The sequence below is a fragment of the Neovison vison genome, chromosome 1, assembly GCF_020171115.1.
Source record: "Neovison vison isolate M4711 chromosome 1, ASM_NN_V1, whole genome shotgun sequence".
NCBI lineage: Eukaryota > Metazoa > Chordata > Mammalia > Carnivora > Mustelidae > Neogale > Neogale vison.
Window position 1 is genome coordinate 101,620,994 of NC_058091.1, and position 5,354 is coordinate 101,626,347.

A 5,354-nucleotide genomic window follows, 5' to 3' on the forward strand; every position below is an offset into this window, starting at 1 on the left:
TAATGATCCAAATTCTCTACAACAGTCAATATTTCTTTCTTTAATAAAAACTATCTGCCAATCTGGTATGAAATGCTATCTCATTGTGGTCTTTACTTGCCTTTTTATAAATGTTAGTGAGGTTGAACATTGTTCAAGTATTACTTGGCAATTATTTCCTTCTCTGGGAAATGCCTGCTCAAATTTTTACTAATTTTCCTACTGGATTATTCCTATACCTTTCCTTATTCATTCTTTTAATTTTTTTGTCTTCTCATCTTAATGTATGTCTCATGTACATTTAACTAATAAGTAGGAACTCAAAATCTTTACCAAGGAAAGCTACGCAACATAAAGTTACACACTTGTCAATCTACACGGCTTTTTCATGACAAGCCGTTTTCTTATTTCATTTTCTTTTTCACAGATACTATTACAGTAAACTGCTTTAGTACACTTATTTTGAAACAGATTAAGCATCTGTCTTCCTGATTTGATTGTTTGGCACTCTCTACATTCTTGTGAGGAGATGCCTGAAAAGAAAAGTGAGAAAACAGACTTCTTCAAAAATGTTCATATTGTAGTTAAACATGCAACAGACTTGGCTAAGCTCTTCTCAATTGACTCCCAGAACATCATCTACCACACAGCACTCCTTCAGAGAGCTGTTGGAAGCCTTGAATAATAAAACAAATAAAACACAGAGCATACTTAAAAGACTTCTTCAGGCTCTACAGACAAAATTTGAGGCACTGATCTTTAAAGCTAGTAAGATTAAAAGTAAAAGCAAGCAGCACAGATTAAAGAAAGGTACTGGCAAAAAATAAACCATATAGTCTATTTTTGTAATTACTATGAAAACATGATACATGATTGTGTCTAATGGTAAGTAAAACATCTTAACCCCTTAATAATATTGTGTACCTATAAAACAGTGACACTGATACTAGACATCTAGAAAATTTTGGACTCATATTCACATTGTTTCCTTGTGATATAAATTCTTCTGTATCAGTATACACAGTGCTCCTGAAAACAAACTCACTATCTCTTACTCACTAGGTCCTAATGCAAAAAAAAAAAAGTTTCAGTTTTACAAACAGAAATATAGCTCTAATTTTAGCTCAAAATAAAGCTGTGTACATGAAATAAAAATAATATGCTAGGGAGTTTGCAATTAAAAGTTTCAAGATGGGGGGGGTCTGGGTGGCTCAGTTGGTTAAGCAACTGCCTTGAGCTCAGGTCATGATCCTGGAGTCCCAGGGTAGTGCCCTGTTTCAGGCTCCCTGTTCAGGGGTGACTGCTTCTCCCTATGGCCCTCCCTCATCTTGTGCTCTCGTTTTCCCTCAAATAAATAAATAAAAATCTTAAAGGAAAAAAAAAGAAAACTTAAAAAACTTAAAAATTTCAAGGTGGAACTGACCCTTGTCAATGCTGAGATATAGGGATGATCAAAAATCAGCAGCGCTTCGATGAAAGGTTTTCAGTCTTTCCTTAAAGAGCTATTTTAATGTTCAGTAAAATTTTAAATTAGAAAGATTTTCATTGTGTTTCTCCTGAGCCTTTTATGCTACCTTTAAAGGTATTGTCCCCCTTATTACATATACATGTCTATACAGATTTGATGGAAAATAATGTATTATTTTGTATTTGTCTTTGATGAAGAACCTTTGTGCATATAACATTTATACCAATGACATTTTATACAAAAATTCCCAGATATTTAGCTTCATCCTTTTTTTTTCTCACTGCCACCTTCACTCTTTGAAACTCCTTCGACTCTCTGAAAAGTACAGCAAGCATTATTACTACAAAATGATAGAAAGTTATTTAGTAAACTAATACCTTAATTTTATTTTCTACAATACCCATAGGGAGGTCCAACTGAGTTTTCTCAATAAACAGACAGCCTGGGACACCTGGATGGCTCAGAGTGGGTTAAGCCTCTGCCTTCGGCTCAGGTCATGATCTCGGGGTCCTGGAATCGAGCCCCACATCGGGATCTCTGCTCAGCAGGGAGCCTGCTTCCCCGCCTCTCTCTCTGCCTGCCTCTCTGCCTACTCATGATCTCTCTCTGTCAAATAAATAAGTAAAATCTTAAAAAACAAAAACCAGCCTGATTCACAAAGCCCTGTGGCAGACGAAGCACACCTATGTTGATTCTCTTCAAGTCAATGCCTATTTCCAGTAGGTAGTCCTCGGGGTGATTAGGCAGGGGGTAGCAAAAGCTGAGAAGCCTTCTCACTTAACTGCCATACTACTTGCAGCTGTGATCTCATTGATTGCTTGGCTTTACGTATCACCTATATACTAATAATTTACAGATTTATATCTCTGCCTGGGACCTCCCCTGTAATCTCAGGGCTTGTATTTCTAACCACGCTTTGGAACTTTCACTCAGAAGTGAACATAACCTGAATCATACTCTCCACTCGTCAGGGCAATCCCGACCCACCCTACGCTGCAGCTCCGTAAATGATTCTTCTTCCATTTACTCAGGCCATAGTAATGGGAGTCACCTTTAACTCACACTCTGTCATATCCCACTAGCAGATCCTGTCTACTCTCCCTCTGAAATATTTCCAGATTCTAATGACTTTTCACCACTTCCACAATTTACCACATTGGTCCAAGTCACCATACTCTTGAAGACTGGATGATTTCGAAATCCCCTCCACTGTCTTTCTGCATCTGTTTGTGGTCTTACCCAGGGTTCTCCTCACAACAGCTGACGTTCCTTTTAAAACACACAAAACTCAAAAAACTCTGAATGTCTTTTCATTTCAGAGTAAAAGTTCGAAGTCCTTGTGGTGGGCTTTAAGCCTCCACACCACGGGACTCCCTGCCACCTCCGTGAATCCATGTCTTTCCTCTGGTCTGAACACTCACTCTACCATGGCCCCACGACCTAGCTTCCTCGCTTCTCAGAAGCGCCAAGCACACTTGCTGCTACTACGGCCTGGAATGTTTTTCCACAGACGACTACATAAATAACTCCTTTTGTCTCTATGTTCAGTTCTGTGTCACCACTACATGAATGAGGTAGCACTTTCTACTTTCTGAAGACCTTTATTTCCCCATTTATAATTTAGAAGTACTAAATCACCCTGTGGGCTCCATATTGTGCTCCTTGTTTTATGCCAATTAGAATGCCTTCAAGGTTCCAGTTCAAGATGACAACATAAAAAGGTCCTGAATTTACCTACTCCATAGGCATATGGAATCTACAGCTATCAATGGAACAAAATCCTTTTTAAAAAATCTAAGAACTAGCAGAGCAACCCCTTCATGTTGGGCAAACTAGACGGAAACCACATTGAATGTTGGAGGAAAGTCTGAAACACAATCTCGCCATAAACGCTACCCCCAGCCCAGAGACCCGACGAGGCAGCTCAAAACCCAGAGCTCCTCCGTGAGGGGCAAAGGGTTTGTTCCTCACATTAGGCACGCCACTTTTAAGACCAGCCCCTGAGCGAAGAGCCCACAAAACATCTGATTTTCAAGACTAGCTGTGTTTGTGCGCAAGAGAGTTGTGGAACGGAGGTGAACTGAAAAACACCATTTAAAGTGCTCACTTGCAAACTCACCTGTCTCAGGGTCAGTGCAGAAGTAGCCCTTTGAAAAGCACCCAGATTTTACGTGAAAGAGGCTCGTTAGCTGATTCCAAAGCACAGGTCGGTCGGTGGGAGGGGCTGGGGCCTGCTGGGGTGTGTTCCACGGTTGGAGGCTGGTGGACTCCATCTTGTTCAAGCCACTCCCTCTGCCTTGTTAAAGCCAGCAGGCCCCATCTCTCTTTTCTCCCTCCTTTCTTCCCTCCTTTCCTTCCTTTCTCCTTCCCTCCCTCCCCCATTCCTCCCTTCCTTTCTTCCTTCCTGCCTGCCTTTTCTCTTTCTTTCCTTTTTTTTTCTTTCTCTCTCTCTCTCTCTTTTTTTTTTTTTTTTTTTGTAAAAGCAGGTGCAATCTTTTCAGCTCTCCCTGCCTTGCTTCGGCCAGTGGGACCCATCTTTGCACTTTCCAGAGTGCAATTATCTCCTGCAGGGAAGTGTGTACGTATGTCTGCTGCCCTGATTTTTATATCTGATGACCCAGTTTTTGCAGCTACCACCCAGGGGACACCCCTTGATTGCCTGATTCTGGAGGCCAGGGACACTTGTTTTCCTAGGCCCCATCGGAGTGCAACAATCAGAGACTATGCTTGGCAGTCTACCACCCCCAGGGTACTGCACAGATAACAGATTGAAACACACCCACAGCCTTTCTGTGAAAGAGGCCTGCGTTGGAGCTTTGGCCTTACAACTAGGCTTCGGGTTTGGTGCACAACTAGAAGCTATAGAGATGCTCTCAGGGAACAGGGAGGAGGACACCATTTTTGCACTCTCCCTTTATCTTACTCCAGGTTGTAGTGTCTCCTAAAAGGGAGCTTAGATGCTCATCTGGAGCCCTGATTTTTGCTACTGCCTCTCAGGAAAGCCCTCCAGATTGCCTGATGATGGTGACCAGGAGGGGTTCACTTCTGGTCCCAAAAGATTTATATATATATTTTCGTACTTTAAAATCTGCTGCCTGAGGGTGTGGCTTCCATTCATGTTGAATCTAGGGGCTGACTGAGATCCTCCCCTGGTCAGTCACTGAATCATCATGGCACACCCTCAACTACTGAGAGCTGTTAAAAATAGATAGGGTGCTTGTCTCATAAAGATCTGAGACAAACAAGAGCTAGGAAAGTTTGAATGTGAGGTTCAGCAATGACACAAGGCTGCTCCTTCAATATTGGGAGAGGTGGCGGTTTCACCTCAGGCATAGAAACCAGTGCTGAGCCAAGCAAAATGAAGAAGCAGAAGAATATGTCCCAAGCAAAGGAAGAAGATAAAATCTCAGGGAAGAAAAAAGAAGAAGAAGAAGGGGAAGAAGGAGGAGAAGAAGAAGAAGAAAGGAAGGGAGGGAAGGAAGGAAGGAAGGAAGGAGGAAAGTAGAAAAGAAAAAAGGAAAGAAAGAAAGAGAAACCTAATGAAATGCAGATTAGAATGCCCTAAAAGTGAAAGATGTGTTGCTTGGGATATTTTGTTTTAAAACAAAAAATTGAGGAGTGCCTGCGTGGCTCAGTCATTAAGCATCTGCCTTCAGTTCAGGTCATGATCCCAGGGTCCTGGAGTGGAGCCGCCTGTTGGGCTCCCTACTCAGCGGAGAGCCTGCTTCTCCCTCTCCCACTCCCCCTGCTTGTGTTCCCTCTCTCACTGTGTCTCTTTATCAAATAAATACATAAAATCTTTTTTAAGAAGTTGCACACCTTGTTTTAAAAATAAAATAAAATAAAAAATTGAGTCCCCTCACTCAGCTTCAACAGTATTCCTTTTATGTTTGCTCTTTATTTTCCA